The 20,472-nt window shown below is 32.9% G+C and overlaps 1 long non-coding RNA gene across 3 annotated transcripts in view; it reads left to right on the forward strand.

The window, feature by feature from the left end:
• LOC103097436 (uncharacterized) overlaps positions 1-20,472 on the forward strand; it is a 159,529-nt gene that overhangs the window by 23,760 nt on the left and 115,297 nt on the right. The window lies entirely within an intron of this gene.

Raw genomic sequence — 20,472 nt, forward strand, 5'->3', positions numbered from 1 at the left:
GATGATGGAAGTGAATTGAATTGTCAAAGTCAAGAGAAAAGGGGAAAGAGAAGCATCTATATGATAAAGCTAAGGAGAAAGGAAGGTTTTGGTGGAGGGATGTTGGATGAGATAGCTCCTTAAGAGGACTAGTTTGATTCATGCCCAGAGAATATGTTTCAGGAAAATTGCCTCAGGAGTAAGGGTGTGAAAGGCATGGGCAAATGTCCTTTATATCAAAGAGAAGATTACTAGCTGGCTTAATTTATATGTGGACTCTGATGCAACAGGGTTCATCTATAAAGAGCATTGAAATTGAGTTAGAGGACCTTTGTTAAATACCTAATTCAACTAATTATAAATTATGGGGCTTTGGGGAAGTTATTTAACCTTTCTGGTTTTTAATTTGCGTATCTGAAAGTGAGGACTTTGTATTAGAGGATGTCTAAAGATCCTTCCAGCTCTTAATCCATAATCTTTTGACTTCCTATTGGCACTGTCTTCACTGGAGACATTTAATAGATAATGTTGTTTTGAACCCTTGAAATGAGACCAGGCTATCAAAATATTTTCTGTGTCTTCTTTGGGTATTGTTCCAAGCTGCTCATTTTCCTTCAAAAGTTGGAATAATACTTCTGATTAAATAAAAAATTCCTTTTTTAATTTGTTAAGCATTTATATAATATTTATATGATTTGCCAACACTTGACATATGTTAAATTATAAGTACCATTAATATAACCATTTTAATAGATGAAGAAACTGAGGTCCATAGAAATTAAATGACTTCTTCGGACACATAGCTAATAAGTTTCTGTGACATGATTTGAATTCAAATCTATCTTAACTCCAGGTACAACATTCCATCCATTTCATTATCTAGCTACTTTTAATATTCCTGCTCCATATTTCAAACCTATGTTGCTTATGATACAGTCCTTCTTCATATGTTACACTTGTTTGGGATGTTATTAATTAATTAATTAATAATTAATAAAAAATTAATTAATAAAAACAGATTCTTGTTTAATCTGACTTCATGCCAGATCAGTAGTATAATACTCAAATAGAAATGAACTTCTGAGGCTGTATATCAACTTGGAGAAGCACAAATTAATATTATATGTTTTGTAATGTATTCTATTTATTTCATTAAATATTTTCCAGTTACATTTCAAGTGGTTCTGGTGGCCCTTGCCATGAATTTGAAATTTCTGTACTAGATGACTTCTGAAGTTCCTTCAAACTTCTTATTCCTGTGACTAAGAAAAAGTTGTGCATTATTTTTAAAAATAGATTTCAAATGTTCCAAGAGAAACTACTTTAATCAAGCATTAAGAGGGGAATGAAAATTAAGACATTCATGGCATTTTCAAAGGATTAGAAGTTAATGGCCCTGGCTTTTATTATTATTAGTAGTAATTTTTTCCAGATTACATGGCAATTCATAACATTACAATGTTGAATATTTTTTTCTGACAATTTGCAATGCATGTTCCAAGAAGGCAGGTAATAAAAATTGTACATATATCATCATATAATACATATTTCTCTGTTTATCATGTTGTGAAACAAGATCTCTTTCTTATACTAGAGAAAAATTCATGAAGGAAATAAAATTTCAAATTGCATTTGAACTGTTTACTGATATTCTTTTTCATCATGACTCCCTTGGAGTTGTCCTGGATCCTTGCCTTGTTAATAATAGTTGTCATTCATATTTGATCATCATATATTATTGTTGTTCCTGTGTACAACATTCTCCTGGTTCTTCTTACTTCACTTTGCAACACTTCATAGATTTTTTGATAATCATCTTGTCATTTCTTATGGCACAGGAGTATTCCATTACAATTATATACCACAAATAGTTCAACTATTCTCCAACTAATGGTCATCCTTTCAGGTCCTACTTCTTTGCTACCACCAAAAGAGCTGCTCTATTTAAGAACCTATAGTTTGTTTTCCTTTTCCCTTGATCACATTAGGAAATAAACCTAATAGTGCTATTTCTGGGTCAAAAGGTATACATAGTTTTATAACTCTTTGAATATAACTCTTAATAGCTGTCCAGAATGGTTGGATTAGCTCACAGGTCCACCAACAATGTATTAGTGTACCCATTTTTACACCCCCTCCAACATTTGTAATTTTGCTCTTTTATCATTTTAACCAATCTAATAGGTATGAAATTATATCATAGTTGTTTTGATTTGCATTCGATTCAGAACAGTCTTCATATAGTTATGTATAGCTTTGATTTCTTCTTCCATGTCTTCTCTATGATAAATTTCATCTCACAGACTTTGTTTATCACTACTCATTTGCACTGCTAATCTGCTTTATAAATGGAAGGGGAGAAATCCTTAAAGGCAGAGAACAAGGGGAAGGGAAGGGAAGAGGTTTTTGTATGTTTGTTTTTTAAACCCTTACCTTCCTTCTTAGAATTAACACTGTGTATTAGTTCCAAGGCAGAAGAGGGGTAAAGGTTAGGTACAGTGATTAAATGACTTGCCCAGGGTCACACAGCCAGGAAGTATTTGAGGTCAAATTTGAATCCAACACTTCCCATTTCTAAGTTTGACTCTCAATTCACTGAGCCACCTAGCTGCCTTGTTTGTTTACTTTTTTAGGGAACTAAAGCAAAAGAAAGACTTTTCATATGCCCACATGATAGTGTGTTTTCTGTACATTAAATTAAAGGAATTATTGAAAACTTATGCTTATGCATAATGTGCCAGTCCATAAGGGAAAGAAGGATAGTGAGGAAGAGATATTGGGGGTTTAGAGAGACAGTTTTATTCATATTCAGAGCAGCCTGGAGGAAGTAGGTTGTCAAACTTGAATTCTCAACTTTTTTGGTATTATATGCTCTTTTGACAGTCTATTAAAGCCTATGAATTATTTCTCAGAATAATGTTTTTAAAGGCAAAATCCAAAAAATAGGATTACAAATAAAAATAATGTTGAAAAAGTATCAAAATGTTAAAAACAAACAAACAAAAATCTTGTTCTTAGATCTTGGATTAAGGATCTTTCTTATAGAGGAATCATATTGAGGTTCTAAGGCAGTGTGCACTTGATTCTTTGGATTTAGGGAGACATTTAGTTGAAGACTACAGCTTTTGGACTTTACAATAAATTGATGTTGTAGCAAAAATCATTGAAACCAGAGACAGATTTGGGTTCATTTCTCAATTTGCAAATTATAGGTCTTGGAACAAATCACTTAACTTCTTTGGTTTTTATTTTCTGTGTCTATTATCTTAGGTCTTTGAAAAAGATGATTTCTAAAGTTTTTTTTTTTCACTTAAAATCAATGACCCTCTGACTCTATGTAGGAACTACTCCTTTGGGAGGTATACAATAAAGATTTGATTGAAATCATGCTAATTCTTCAATCTATCTAACATGTCTTCTCTGTTGTGATTTGTCCATGAAATTATGCTTCAAAATTTCTTGGAACTTTTTTGATTAAGTACATGCATACCTAATCTTTGAAAGTGTGTTTTTTAAAAAAAATTCTCATCAGATGTTTATATATGAAAAAGGGATTTTAAATTACCAGTCATTAAGAGGTAGATGAAGACTTTAGGGATCTTATGAAGAGGACTTATATCTTTTTTAAAATATTTTTTTCATGCCTGATTTCACTTCAGCTTTTCTTAAGTGTTCTATCTGTGACAAAATTACATCTTTAGTTCTTGGTTCAAGGGTCTCAAATATAACTACTTATTTTCCTTACAAATGAAACAAATCAAGAAGAGGGGGAAAAGTGAAGAAAAAGGATTTGATTATAGAAGAATAAAAAAAAAGAAAGAAGATTGAGATAAATGAAGTGTTTTAATATGTTCAGGAGAAAAAGGAGTTTGCTGCAATTGCAATTAACTGATTTACAAAAACAAATTATATAGAAAATGAAAAGGTAAGTTTTCACATAAAGTCTCTGAGGGGAGTCTGAAATTGTTGGGGAAAAGACTGGCATTACAGTAAGACAAAGTACCTCTGGGATAGTTTGATAATTTTCTTCTTATAATGGGAGCATAGAAACAGTGTGCAACTGGCTCTTTGTGTATTTGAGAAAATTACTAGTTGGTGAATGTAACTTGTACACCGTGTTGGAAATGAGTCCTAAAAGTCAAGGGGGAGGGAATAGAGGGAGCCGTGATGAAGTTAAAAGAGCATTTCATCAGGACTTCTTAGTCTTTGGCATTTGTTCCCATTATGGTAGAGTGGTAGAACTTGTGGGAAATCACAGAGTACCATTGACCTTCAAATTGCATATCTTAAAGAAAGAAAGAGAGAGAGAAAGTCTTTGGATGTTATTTCTAACATCTCTTATAACTATGAATTTATGATCCTGTGGTCTCTTCTGGTGCTATACACATGGGAAACATTCAGTAAATACTAGCTGAATTTAGTTGTTAATGGTGAAATTTAATCTGTCAAGATAACTTCTACATCTTATACGTGTTTTGCTTCAACATGTCATTCTCCTTTAAAACTTCCCCAAACTCCAATCCTTCAGAGCTCTGTCTGAGAACATTCTCTATTTTCCTTTTGTTGCCTACTCTTATATGACATTTTTGGGGAGTGTTTGTGGGTTTTCTATTTAGAAAGGGTTTGGATTAAATGGTCTTTGAGTTCTGTTAGGAAACTGCGAGTCTATAAAGAACAGAAAGGTGTGTGCTATTTCCCCCTAAATCTCCTATGTATTTATTTGTACTTAATGTGAATCTCTTTTAATTAACTGACCTGAAGAGGTAGCTGAAGACTAGGAAACTTCTGAAGAGGGCTTCTGTTTACTTTCAAGGACTTCTGAGATTGATGATTCTAGCTAGCTCTTTGTCATGTCTAATTTCAATTAACAAATTATGGTGTGTCTTTTCCTTGAGAGTTTCATCTCTAGTTCTGGGACTGATAGTTTTGATTACCACCACTTTTTTTTTTTCTGTGAAAAGGAACAAATTTTGAGGTAGGGATGGAGAAAAAAATTTAAAGGTAATAATTATGGAAGAGTTACAAAGAGGAAGTGAGAAATTTCCATATATGCATTGGAGAAAGATTTTTGACAGTAGAGTTAAAGAGAAGAAAAATAGAAAAGAATTCATGTTTTGATCATCCCTGAGGAAAAATGATAAGGAAGAGAATGACAAAAACAGATCCTTGAATGTTTTTTTTTTAAATCATGTCCAAAGCTAACTGGAGGGAATGGGTTAGAAGGGAACATGTATGGGTGCAGGGCAGAGCTTATATGGACCTTTGTATCTAACAACATATTATTTGGTGAGAACTTGTGAATTATGAGGAAACATGGTAAAAGGGAAAGAATGCTTTGTCTTGAACTAGAAGGAATTCAGTCCCCAGTCTCAGCACTTCTTTGTTCAATCACCTTGATCTTCAGGAAAACTGAGTTTAAATATCCATAATATGAGAAATTTGAAATTGAAGATTTTAATATTTTTTCAACTCTGTATCAACAGTCCTGTGACTCCTGATTGAATTGCCTCCAAATGGAGACATTAAAAAATCCATGTTGAATACTAATAAATATAGTTTCAACATTTTTAATATATGGTGCTTCAACCACCCATGTCATAATAAACAGTAATCTTCATAATTATTGAGTCCTTGTCCCATCGTCAAAGCTCTTCACCTGGGTATAGCTTACATTAATTTCTTTGCCTTCTCATATATTAAATTTTGGGGGTATTTTGTAGGAAGAAATCTTTTTTTAGATGGTGATTGTGCTAGATGGCATCTCTGGTTCCATTGGCTTCTGATTCTTTAAAGAAGAAAAAAGTTGCATTTTTATTGTTGTTCCTGTTGCTATTGTTGTTTTCAAAATTCCCCTTGAATATTACCACTTGAATAGCAGCTTTTTTGAATCAGCTTTATCTGAAGAGTTACACTGAGAATTGGGAAACTTCTCAAGGAGAAGTCATTTGGTAATTTTCAAGGGCTTTATACCCAAGCTTTTTATCAGATGTGTTTTCACTCAAAAACTTCTCACTATAAGCAGTTTTCTTCTATTACTCTTAATTTGTTCCATTTGTAAGGCAAATAAGTGACTCTAATCAGTACTGATAAATCAATTTATAGAAATTCATTATTATGAAAGAGAACCTGAATTAAATTATTTTAAAAATCCATTTCAAATATAAATTTATTGCTCTTTTGATCACTTTTGGTATTAGATATAAGGAAACAATTAGTAAGCACCCATGATCTGGCTTTAAATGGTGATAACACCATTTACATATCTTTCAAGATATTTTACATATATATATATATATATATATATATATATATATATAAAACATGTCTGTTTACTTTTAACATGTCATTCCATAAAACTTTCTATATCTCTCGATTAAGTACAGTTTTCTAGCACCATGCTTAAAATTTCATTATGATATTAATTTCTACTTTATATTAGTTGTCCTCTATTGGATTATAATTTTGGGGAAATGTGGAGAAGATTCTTGTTCAGGTTGGGGCTATATTAGATGGACTCTGTAGTCACTTCTCTAATTCATGAGTTTTTTAATAAAAATAGTTGTCTGTGATTTTTAAAAATTTCCCTAAATGCTTGTGTTTGGAGAAAAGCTCTTAATGACAGTAATGAAGAGGTAGGTGAAAACATTATGAAACTTCTGAAGGGAATATCTGAGAACTTTCAAAGGCTTTAGAAGTTGATGACCTTTGTCATGTCGAATTTCACCTAAAAATTAGAGTGTATCATCTCATTAATAAAGTTTAATCTCTACCATGTGGCATCAAAATCGTGATTGGGACTGCTAATTTGCTTTACAAATGGAATAAATTTAAAAAAAGAGAAAATTGTAGTTGAAGGAAGGAAATTCTATTTTTCCAAAGCTATCTATAAGAGTTAGAAAGGATAGAAAAAGAAGGAAATTGAATAAATTGTGTATCCTTCATAGAAAGGAGTTTTCTGAAGGTGGAATTAAATTATGAAAGTAAAGGGAAAAATAAAGGTGTGGAATATGCTTGTTGACTTAATGAGAGAGGAATATAGTGGGGAAGAATTTTTGCATGTCAAAAGTTGATTACATACATAGTTTTGTTGGCTTTTATAAGCAAATTATGAGGTATAGGCTTGAGTTAAGTTAGTATGTTAGTAAGTTGGATTATGGATTCCAAGTTAGTATGCAACTGTTTAATTGTCTGTATGTAAAGATTGATGAGTATGATTTTATAGACCATAGAGAAGCAAGTGTTGGATTATTTTTAGAGGCTATGGTTTCAGTTACTAGGTGTATCATTGATAATCTATTAGACTATGAGCCTCACCCCTTTTATATTTGTTACAACATATATTTATATATTTATATTTTTTAAATGAGAGTTTTGAATTAGACAATTTCTAAAGTCCATTTAAGCAATAAATTTCCTATTTTATGATGGCATACTGGTGTTATATTCACTGGAAGCCTTCATTAAATATTGGCTGAATAGAACTATTAATAATGAAATCAAACTAATCCATCAAGATATCTTTTGAATATTTTTATAGGTGTTGTTTCAGACATGCCAAATGCTCTTTCAAAACTTCTGATTAAATTTCAAAACTTCCTGATTAAAAACAGATTTCTTGCAGTGTCTTTCAAAGCTCCTCACAAGGGGGTTTCCTAAATTGTTTTACTTCCCTCTTCCTGCAGTATACTTGTTATGGATGTTGGATAGAAAATTTGTTTTTTCATACAGCAAATTGCAACCTAGCCTCTGAGGTCCACTCCAGTTAGTTCTATGTATCAGAAGATAAAGTTTTGATTTTTAAAAATTTAAATTCAATTTAATGCTTGTGCTTGAAAAGTTCATTTAAGTACCAGACAAGAATAGATAGATGGAAGAATTCAGAAAACTTCTGATGGAGATTTCTGGGTATTTTCAAGGACTTTATAGGTTAACAGACTAGGTTCTCTATCTAATTTCATTTAAGAATATATTATATGTCTTCTTGTTTATAAAAGAGCATCTTTTCTTTCAAGGAGCATATTTAACATTTGTTCTTGCAGTTCTGATAAAAACCATTTGTTTCCCTAAAAGTGGCAAAAAATTAAAGGGGAGAAAAATTGAAAGAGGGAAGAACATTTTTCCTGTTATTTCCCCCCATAAGTGTGTAGAAGAGATGGGAGAAAGAAAGAAAATGGTAGATCTAGAACATTCTGTTGTCCAGATGACAAAATCATTGATGGAGGTGAAATGGACAGAATTGTGAAAGTAACCTGAAATGAGGGAAAGGACTTCTTTACAAATTTTCCTAAAGAGAAACACAGGATTATGGATGAAGTAGAGAAGAAACATTTTCTGAGATCCTTTTAAAAGAATTTTATTTTTCATTTCCTTTCCAGAACAAGCTGGAATGAGGTAGATTTAAAAGCAATGGCCTTAATGTGTGAGGGTACAGGTACTTAGTATTCAGTTGATTTTTTTTAATATAAGAAATTTATTAATTGATGAGTGAAATTAGCATACTTTGCATATGGCAGCATGATATCGTTGGTAGAGCTTTGGATCTATAATTTTAGGGGCATTTAAGTGGCATAGTGGATAGAATGCTGGACCTGGAGTCTGGAATACCTGAGTTCAAATCCACTGCCAGACACTTACTAGCTGTGTGAAACTGGTTAGGTGACTTAACCACTGGATGCCTCAGTTTCCTCATCTGCAAAATGAAGATAATAATAGCACCTCCATCCCAGCATGGTTGTGAGCATAAAATAAGATAATAATGGTAAAGCACTTAATATAGTTCCTGACATATTTTAATTTTTTATAATCATTTTCTATGATAATCTAAGTCATTGGGTTAAAATTCTGAGCTCAATAAAATGTTAACAGCTTTGGAAAGTGACCTAACATCTTTGAACTTTATTTTTTATTTTTAAGAAGTGAAATTTTAGATGGTATCAGTTTTTATCCCCTTCTAATTACAAATTCTCTATCCTTTCATCCCTCTTGGTATTATCCACATGGGAAAAGCTAGGTAAATATTCTTTGGATTTAGCTCTCAGTAATGAAACATGTATAAACTGCCAAAGTATCTTTTATATATTATGTGTTTGCTTCAACATATCATTCTCTTGCAGCTTCCAATAACTCTCTTGATTTAATATAGAATTAATGTTTGCCCCATCCTTCAAAGTTCTATATAATATTAGTCTCTATTTCAGTTTTGTTGTCTCCTATTATATAAAGGATTCAGGAAATGTTTTAGAAGATTTTCTTGTTCAGGTGGGCATTGCACTAACAAAGTATTCTTAATGTGTGTTTGTGTGTGGGTGTGTGTATGTCCTGGACCACTTTGATAGTATGGTCAAGCCAATGGAGTCTCCTAAAAATAATATTTTCAAAATATATAAAACAAGGGGGCAGCTAAGTGTCTTAGTGGTTTGAGAGTCAAGCCAAGAGATGGCAGGTCCTGGGCTCAAATCTGGCCTCAGACACTTCCTACATATGTGACCCTGAGGAAGTCACTTAACTCCCATTGCCAAGCCCTTACCACCCTTCTGCTTTGGAACTGATTCAGAGTATTGACTCTAAGATGGAAGGTAAGGACGGTTTTTTTAATGCATAAAACAAAATATATTGGATAACATAGGAGGACAATTAAAGTACAGTTATAAAAATATGAACACCTCAGAATTTGTGAACCCCATGTTAAGAATCCAGGCTTTAGGTAGATTTGGAGGTATTATAATTTTGTAATTCTGTAAAGAAGAAAAATGTTTCTTTACATTTTTTTAAATTCTCTTAAATGGTAGCACTTGAAATACTTATTTAATTAGTAGACATTAAGAGGTAGATGAAGACGTTAAGAAACTTTTGAAGTGGACTTCTGGGCACTTTGAAGGACTCTAATGGTTGATGGACCTGGCTCTTTGTCATGTATAATTTCACTGAAGATATTATCGTGGTCATTTTCCTTGATGAAGTTTCATCTTTACCACTTGATGTCACAATCCTGATTAAGATAATTTTTCCTTCCATAGAAAGTTTGGAGGGAAAGAACCAGAGACATGTAACAGAAGAAGAATTTTAAATATTTTTTTCTAATGCTAACTGTAAAGAATTGAAAAAGAATAATATGTAGACATGAAGAAGTAGATGAAGAATTTAAGAAACTTTTTTATTATTTGAACTACTTTAGTCATTTTAGAACATTATTTCTTGGTTACAATAATTAAATTATTTCCCTCTCTACTCTCAATCCACCCTTCCTGTAGTCGACTCATAATTCCATTGGGTATTACTTGTGTCCTTGATCACAACCTATTTCCATGATGTTGGTGTTTTCATTAGAAAGTTCATTTAGAGTCTAAATCCCCAACCATATCTCTTAAAGAAGTGTAATGAAGCAGTAGTTTTTCTGTGTTTCTACTACCACTGTTTTCCTTCTGAATGTGGGTAGTATTATTTACCATAGATTCCTACAAGTTGTTCAGGATCACTGCATTGACACTAATGGAGAAGTCCATTAAGTTCGATTGTACCACAGTGTATTAGTCTCTGTGTACAATGTTCTCCTTGTTCTGCTCCTTTCACTCTACATCACTTCCTGGAGGTTGTTCCAGTCTCCATGGAATTCCTCCACTTTATTATTCCTTTGAGCAAAATAGTATTCCATCACCAACATATACCAAAATTTGTTCAGCCATTTCCCAACTGGAGGGCATCCCCTCATTTTCCAATTTTTTGCCACCATAATTAGAGCAGCTATGAGTATTTTTGTACATGTCTTTTTCCTATTATCTCTTTGGAGTACAAACCCAGCAGTGCTAAGGTTGGATCAAAGGGTAGAAAGTTTTTTACGGCCCTTTGGCCTTATTCCAGATTGCCCTCCAGAATGGTTGGATCAATTCATAACTCCACCAGCAATGAATTAATGTCCCAACTATGCCACATCCCCTCCAGCATTCCTTACTTTCCAATGCTGTCATGTTAGCCAATCTGTTAGGTGTGAGGTGATACCTTGCTTTGATTTACATCTCTCTGATTGTAATAAATTTAAAACACTTTTTCATGTGCTTATTAAGAGTTTTGATTCTTTAACTGAAAATTGCCTATTCATGTCCCTTCCCCATTTATCTATTGGAAAATGGCTTGATTTTTGGTACAATTCATTTAGTTCTTTATAAATTTGAGTAATTAGGCCTTTGTTAGAGGTTTTTGTTCTAGATATTCTTTCCCAATTTCTTCTTTCCCTTCTAGTTATGGATTCATTAGTTTTGTTTGTTCGAAATCTATTTAATTTAATGTAAACAAAATTATATATTTTACATTTCGTGATTTTTTTTCTAGCCCTTTCTTGTGTCTAAAGTCTTTCCTTTCCCAAAGATCTGACATATCTATGATTCTGTAAGAAACTTTTGAAGTGGACTTCTGGGCACATTGAAGGACTCTAAAGGTTGATGGACCTGGCTCTTTATCATGTATAATTTCACTGAAGATATTATCTTAGTCATTTTCCTTGATAAAGTTTCATCTTTACCACTTGATGTCACAATCCTGATTAAGATAATTTTTCCTTCCATAGAAAAGTTTGGAGGGAAAGAACCAGAGACATGTAAGAGAAGAAGAAATTTTAATACTTTTTCTAATGCTAACTGTGAAGAATTGAAAAAGAATATTAAAGAAGAAGGTTAATAAGGGTAATTTAATTAATAGACATGAAGAGGTAGATGAGGACTTTAGGAAACTTTTGAAGTGGACTTCTGGGCACTTTCAAGGACTCTAATGGTTGATGGACATGGCTCTTTGTCATGAATAAATTCACTGAAGTTATTATCATGGTCATTTTACTTGATGAATTTTCATCTTTACCACTTGATGTCACAATTTTGAATAAGATAATTTTATCCTTCCATAGAAATGTTTGGAGAGAAAGGACCAGAAATATGTAACAGAAGAAGAAACTTTAATATTTTTTCTAATGCTATCTGTAAAGAACTGAAAAGGAATAATATAGATGAATGTTAATAAAGTTAATGTAATTAATAGACATGAAGTGGTAGATGAAAACTTTTTAAAACTTTTTTATTATTTGAATTTATTTAGTCAACTTAGAATGTTATTTCTTGGTTACAATAATTAAACTATTTCCCTCTCTATTCTTCATCCACCCTTCCTGTAGTCTAAGCACAATTCCTTTGGGTATTACTTGTGTCCTTGATCAGAACCTATTTCCATGTTGTTGGTCTTTTCATTAGGATATTCATTTAGAGTCTACATCCCCAAGCATATCCCCACAACAAGGGTAATGAAGCAATAGTTTTTCTACTGTGTTTCTACTTCCACTGTTTTCCTTCTGAATGTGGGTAGTGTTCTTTCCCATAGATTCCTCCAAGTTGTTCAGGATCACTACTTTGCCACTAATGGAGAAGTGCATTCCATTCTATTGTACCACAGTGTATCAGTCTCTGTGTACCATGTTCTCCTGGCTCTGCTCCTCTCATTCTGCATCACTTCCTCGAGGTTGTTCCAGTCCTCATGGAATTCCTCCACTTTATTATTCCTTTGAGCACAATAGTATTCCATCATCAACATATGCCACAATTTGTTCAGCCATTCCCCAAATGAAGGGCATCCCCTCATTTTCCAATTTTTGGCCACCACAAAGAGAGCAGCTATGAATATTCTTGTACCTGTCTTTTTCCTCATTATCTCTTTGGGGTACAAACCCAGCAGTGCTATGGCTGGATCAAAGGGCAGACAGTCTTTTATCACCCTTTGGGCATAGTTCCAAATTGCCCTCCAGAATGGTTGGATCAATTCACAAGTCCACCGACAATGCATAAATGCACCAACTTTGCCACATCTCTTCCAGCATTCATTACTTTCCAATGCTGTCATGTTAGCCAATCTGCTAGGTGTGAGGTGATTGCATCTCTCTGATTGTAATAAATTTAAAACACATTTTCATGTGCTTATTAAGAGTTTTGATTTTCTTAACTGAAAATTACCTATTCATGTCCCTTCCCCATTTATCTATTGGAGAATGGCTTGATTTTTTGTACAATTCTTTTAGTTCTTTATAAATTTGAGTAATTAGACATTTGTTAGCGCATTTTGTTCTAGAGATTCTTTCCCAATTTGTTGTTTCCCTTCTAGTTTTGGATTCATTAGTTTTGTTTGTACAAAATCTTTTTAATTTAATGTAAACAAAATTATATATTTTACATTTTGTGATTTTTTTCTATCTGTTGTTTGGTTTTAAAGTCTTTCCTTTCCCAAAGATCTGACATGTGTATTATTAGGTAAAATACTTTTGAACTGGACTTCTGGGCACTTTCAAGGACTTTAAGGTTGATGGACTTGGCTCTTTGTCATGTATAATTTCACTGAAGATATTATCATGGTCATTTTCCTTGATAAAGTTTCATCTTTACCACTTGATGTCACAATCCTGATTGAGATAATTTTTCCTTCCATAGAAAAGTTTGGAAGGAAAAAACAAGAGACATGTAACAGAAGAAGAAACTTTAATATTTTTTTCTAATGCTAACTGTGAAGAATTGAAAAAAAGAATAATATAGAAGAAGGTTAATCAGGGTAATTTAACTAGTAGACATGAAGAAGTAGATGAAGATACTAAGAAACATTTGAAGTGGACTTCTGGACATTTTCAAGGACTCTAATGGTTGATGGACCTGGCTCTTTGTCATGTATAATTTCACTGAAGATATTATCATGGTCATTTTCCTTGATGAAGTTTCATCTTTACCACTTGATGTCACAATCCTGATTAAGATAATTTTTCCTTCCATAGAAAAGTTTGGAGGGAAAGAACCAGAGACACATAAGAGAAGAAGAAATTTTAATATTTTTTCTAATGCTAACTGTGAAGAATTGAAAAAGAATATAATAGAGGAAGGTTAATAAGGGTAATTAAATTAATAGACATGAAGAGGTAAATGAGGACTTTAGGAAACTTTTGAAGTGGACTTCTGGGCACTTTCAAGGACTCTAATGGTTGATGGACCTGGCTCTTTGTCATCTATAATTTCACTGAAGATATTATCATGGTCATTTTCCTTGATTAATTTTCATCTTTACCACTTGATGTCACAATCCTGAATAAGATAATTTTTTCCCTCCATAGAAAAGTTTGGAGGGAAAGAAGGAGAGATATGTATCAGAAGAAGAAACTTTAATATTTTTTCTAATGCTAACTGTAAAGAACTAAAAAAGTATAATATAGATGAAGGTTAATAAAGTTAATTTAATTAGTAGACATGAAGAGGTAGATGAAAACCTTAAGAAACTTTTTTATTATTTGAATTAATTTAGTCAATTTAGAATATTATTTTTTGGTTACAATAATTAAATTATTTCCTTCTCTACTCTTGATACCCCCTTCCTGTAGCCACACTATTTCATTGGGTGTTACTTGTGTCCTTAATCAGAACTTATTTCCATGTTGTTGGTGTTTGCCTTAGGATGTTCATTTAGAGTCTATATCCCCAACCTTGTCACCTCAACCAATGTAATCAAGCAGTTGTTTTTCTTCTGTGTTTCTATTCCCATAGTTTTCCCTCTGAATGTGGGTAGTGTTCTTTCCCATAGATTCCTCCAAGTTGTTCAGGATCACTGCATTGCCACTAATGGAGAAGTGCATTCCATTCCATTGTACCACAGTGTATCAGTCTCTGTGTACCATGTTCTCCTGGCTCTGCTCCTCTCATTCTGCATCACTTCCTGGAGGTTGTTCCAGTCTTCATGGAATTCCTCCATTTTATTATTCCTTTGAGCACAATAGTATTCCATTACCAACATATACCACAATTTGTTCAGCCATTCCCCAATTGAAGGTCATCCCCTCATTTTGCAATTTTTGGCCACCACAAAGGGAGCAGCTATGAATATTCTTGTATCTGTCTTTTTCCTCATTATCTCTTTGGGGTACAAACCCAGCAGTGCTATCTATGGCTTGATCAAAGGGCAGGCAGTCTTTTATCAGCCTTTGGACATAGTTCCAAATTGCCCTCCAGAATGGTTGGATCAATTCACAACTGCATCAGCAATGAATTAATGTCCCAACTTTGCCACATCCCCTCCAGCATTCATTAATTTCCAATGCTGTCATGTTAGACAATCTGCTAGGTTTGAGGTTATACCTCAGAATTGCTTTGATTTGTATCTCTCTGATTGTAAGAAATTTAAAACACTTATTCATGTGCTGATTAAGAATTTTGATTTTTTTAACTGAAAATTGCCTATTCATGACCCTTCCCCATTTATCTATTGGAGAATGGCTTGATTTTTTGTACAATTCTTTTAGTTCTTTATTCATTTGAGTAATTAGACATTTGTTAGAGTTTTTGTTCCTGAGATTCTTTCCCAATTTTTTTTGTTACCTTCTAGTTTTGGATTCATTAGTTTAGTTGGTACAAAATCTTTTAATTTAATGTAAACAAAATTATATATTTTATATTTCTTGATTTTTTTTCCAGCCCTTTCTTGGTTTTAAAGAATTTCCTTTCCCAAATATCTGACATGTCTATTATTCTGTAAGAAACTTTTGAAGTGGACTTCTGGGCACTTTCAAGGACTCTAATGTTTGATGGACCTGGCTCTTTGTCATGTATAATTTCACTGAAGATATTATCATGGTCATTTTCCTTGATGAAGTTTCATCTTTACCAGTTGATGTCAGAATCCTGATTAAGATAATTTTTCCTTCCATAGAAAATTTTGGAAGGAAAAAACAAGAGACATGTAACAGAAGAAGAAACTTTAATATTTTTTTCTAATGCTAACTGCGAAGAATTGAAAAAAGAATATTATAGAAGAAGGTTAATCAGGGTAATTTAACTAGTAGACATGAAGAAGTAGATGAAGATACTAAGAAACTTTTGAAGTGGACTTCTGGACATTTTCAAGGACTCTAATGGTTGATGGACCTGGCTCTTTGTCATGTATAATTTCACTGAAGATATTATCATGGTCATTTTCCTTGATGAAGTTTCATCTTTACCACTTGATGTCACAATCCTGATTAAGATAATTTTTCCTTCCATAGAAAAGTTTGGAGGGAAAGAACCAGAGACACATAAGAGAAGAAGAAATTTTAATATTTTTTCTAATGCTAACTGTGAAGAATTGAAAAAGAATATAATAGAGGAAGGTTAATAAGGGTAATTAAATTAATAGACATGAAGAGGTAAATGAGGACTTTAGGAAACTTTTGAAGTGGACTTCTGGGCACTTTCAAGGACTCTAATGGTTGATGGACCTGGCTCTTTGTCATCTATAATTTCACTGAAGATATTATCATGGTCATTTTCCTTGATTAATTTTCATCTTTACCACTTGATGTCACAATCCTGAATAAGATAATTTTTTCCCTCCATAGAAAAGTTTGGAGGGAAAGAAGGAGAGATATGTATCAGAAGAAGAAACTTTAATATTTTTTCTAATGCTAACTGTAAAGAACTAAAAATGTATAATACAGATGAAGGATAATAAAGTTAATTTAATTAGTAGACATGAAGAGGTAGATGAAAACCTTAAGAAACTTTTTTATTATTTGAATTAATTTAGTAAATTTAGAATATTATTTTTTGGTTTCAATAATTAAATTATTTCCTTCTCTACTCTTGATACCCCCTTCCTGTAACCACACTATTTCATTGGGTATTACTTGTGTCCTTAATCAGAACTTATTTCCATGTTGTTGGTGTTTGCCTTAGGATGTTCATTTAGAGTCTATATCCCCAACCTTGTCCCCTCAACCAATGTAATCAAGCAGTTGTTTTTCTTCTGTGTTTCTATTCCCATAGTTTTCCCTCTGAATGTGGGTAGTGTTCTTTCCCATAGATTCCTCCAAGTTGTTCAGGATCACTGCATTGCCACTAATGGAGAAGTGCATTCCATTCCATTGTACCACAGTGTATCAGTTTCTATGTACCATGTTCTACTGGCTCTGCTCCTCTCAGGCTTCATCACTTCCTGGAGGTTATTCCAGACTCCATGGAATTCCTGCACTTTATTATTCTTTTGAGCACAATAGTATTCCATCATCAACATATACCACAATTTGTTCAGCCATTCTCCAATTGAAGAGCATACCCTAATTTTCCAATTTTAGGCCACCATAGGGAGAGTAGCTATGAATATTCTTGTACCTGTCTTTTTCCTCATTATCTCTTTGGGGTACAAACCCAGCAGTGCTATCTATGGCTTGATCAAAGGGCAGGCAGTCTTTTATCAGCCTTTGGGCATAGTTCCAAATTGCCCTCCAGAATGGTTGGATCAATTCACAACTGCATCAGCAATGAATTAATGTCCCAACTTTGCCACATCCCCTCCAGCATTCATTACTTTCCAAGGCTGTCATGTTAGCCAATCTGCTAGGTGTGAGATGATACCTTAGAATTGCTTTGATTTGCATCACTTTGTAAGAAATTTAAAACACTTTTTAATGAGCTTATTAAGAGTTTTGATTTTCTTAACTGAAAATTACCTATTCATGTCCCTTCCCCATTTATCTATTGGAGAATGGCTTGATTTTTTGTACAAATCTTTTAGTTCTTTATAAATTTGAGTAAAAAGCATTTGTTAGAGGTTTTTGTTCTAGATATTCTTTCCCAATTTTTTGTTTCCCTTCTAGTTTTGGATTCATTAGTTTTGTTTGTACAAAATCTTTTTAATTTAATATAAACAAAATTATATATTTTTCATTTTTGATTTTTTTCTATCTGTTCCTTTGTTTTAAAGTCTTTTCTTTCCCAATGATCTATCATGTCTATTATTCTGTAAGAAACTTTGGAAGTGGACTTCTGGGCACTTTCAAGGACTCTAATGGTTGATGGATATGGCTCTTTTTCATGTATAATTTCACTGAAGATATTATCATGGTCATTTTCCTTCATGAAGTTTCATCTTTACCACTGGATATCACAATCCTAATTAAGATAATTTTTCCTTCCGTAGAAAAGTTGGGAGGGAAAAAACAAGAGACATGTAACAGAAGAAGAAACTTTAATATTTTTTTTCTAATGCTATGAAGAATTGAAAAAAGAATAATATAGAAGAAGGTTAATAAGGGTAATTTAATTAGTAGACATGAAGAGGTAGATGAAGACACTAAGAAACATTTGAAGTGGACTTCTGGACACTTTGAAGGACTCTAATGTTTGATGGACCTGGCTCTTTCTCTTGTATAATTTCACTGAAGATATTATCATGGTCATTTTCCTTGATGAAGTTTCATCTTTACCACTTGATGTCACAATTCTGATTAAGATAATTTTTCCTTCCATAGAAAAGCGTGGAAAGAACCAGAGACATGTTAGAGAAGAAGAAATTTTAATATTTTTTATAATGCTAACTGTGAAGAATTGAAAAGGAATATTATAGAAGAAGGTTAATGAGGGTACTTTAATTAATAGACATGGAGAGGTAGATGAGGACTTTAGGAAACTTTAGAAGTGGACTTCTGGGCACTTTCAAGGACTGTAATGGTTGATGGACCCAGCTCTTTGTCATCTATAATTTCATTGAAGATATTATCATGGTCATTTTTCTCGATGAATTTTCGTCTTTACCACTTGATGTCACAATCCTGAATAAGATAATTTTTTCCCTCCATAGAAAAGTTTGGAGGGAAAGAACGAGAGATATGTAACAGAAGAAGAAACATTAATATTTTTTCTAATGCTAACTGTAAAGAATTGAAATGGAATAATATAGATGAATGTTAAATTTAAGTTAATTTAATTTAAATTTAATTTAAAGTTAAATTAAAGTTAATTTAATTAGTAGAAATGTAGAGGTAGATGAAAACTTAAAAATTTTTTTATTATTTGAATTTATTTAGTTAACTTAAAATATTATTTCTTGGTTACAATAATTAAATTATTTCCCTCTTTACTCTTGATCCACCCTTCCTGTAGTTGAAGCACAATTTCATTGGGTATTACTTGTGTCCTTGATCAGAACCAATTTCCATGTTGTTGGTGTTTTCATTAGGATGTTCATTTAGAGTCTACATCCCCAACCATAACCCCTCAACAAGGGTAATGAAGCAGTAGTTTTACTACTGAGTTTCTACTTCCACTGTTTTTCTTCCGAATGTGGGTAGTGTTCTATCCCATAGATTTCTCCAAGTTGTTCAGGATCACTGCTTTGCCACTAAAGGAGAAGTGCATTCCATTCTATTGTACCACAGTGTATCAGTTTCTGTGTACCATGTTCTCCTGGCTCTGCTCCTCTCACTCTGCATCCCTTCCTGGAGGTTGTTCCAGTCTTCATGGAATTCCTCCATTTTATTATTCCTTTGAGCACAATAGTATTCCATCACCAACATATACCACAATTTGTTCAGCCACTCCCCAATTGAAGGGCATCCCCTCATTTTCCAATTTTTGGCCACCACAGGGAGAGTAGCTATGAATATTCTTGTACCTGTCTTTTTCCTCATTATCTCTTTGGGGTACAAACCAGCAGTGCTATGGCTGGATCAAAGGGCAGGCAGTCTTTTATCAGCCTTTGAACATAGTTCCAAATTGCCCTCCAGAATGGTTGGATCAATTCACAACTGCACCAGCAATGAATTAATGTTCCAACTTTGCCACATCCCCTCTAGCATTCATTACTTTCCAATGCTGTCATGTTAGACAATCTGCTAGGTGTGAGGTGATACCTCAGAATTGCTTTGATTTGTATCTCTCTGATTGTAAGAAATTTAAAACAATTTTTCATATGCTGATTAAGAGTTTTGATTTTTTTAACTGAAAATTGCCTATTCATGACCCTTCCCCATTTATCTATTGGAGAATGGCTTGATTTTTTGTACAATTCTTTTAGTTCTTTATAAATTTGAGTAGTTAGACATTTGTTAGAGGTTTTTGTTCCTGAGATTCTTTCCCAATTTTTTGTTACCTTCTAGTTTTGGATTCGTTAGTTTTTTTGGTACAAAATCTTTTTAATTTTATGTAAACAAAATTATATATTTTATATTTCTTGATTTTTTCTAGCCATTTCTTTGTTTTAAAGTCTTTCCTTTCCCAAAGATCTGACATGTCTATTATTCTGTAAGAAACTTTTGAAGTAGACTTCTGGGCACTTTCAAGGACTCTAATGTTTGATGGACCTGGCTCTTTGTCACGTATAATTTCACTGAAGATATTTTCGTGGTCATTTTCCTTGATGAAGTTTCATCTTTACCACTTGATGTCACAATCCTGATTAAGATAATTTTTCCTTCCATAAAAAAGTGTGGAAAGAACCAGAGACATGTAAGAGAAGAAGAAATTTTAATATTTTTTTCTAATGCTAACTGTGAAGAGTTGAAAAAGAATATTATAGAAGAAGGTTAATAAGGGTAATTTAATTAATAGACATGGAGAGGTAGATGAGGACTTTAGGAAACTTTTGAAGTGGACTTCTGGGCACTTTCAAGGACTCTAATGGTTGATGGACCTGGCTCTTTGTCATCTATAATTTCACTGAAGATATTATCATGGT

Source organism: Monodelphis domestica, chromosome 6 (assembly GCF_027887165.1).
Source record: "Monodelphis domestica isolate mMonDom1 chromosome 6, mMonDom1.pri, whole genome shotgun sequence".
NCBI lineage: Eukaryota > Metazoa > Chordata > Mammalia > Didelphimorphia > Didelphidae > Monodelphis > Monodelphis domestica.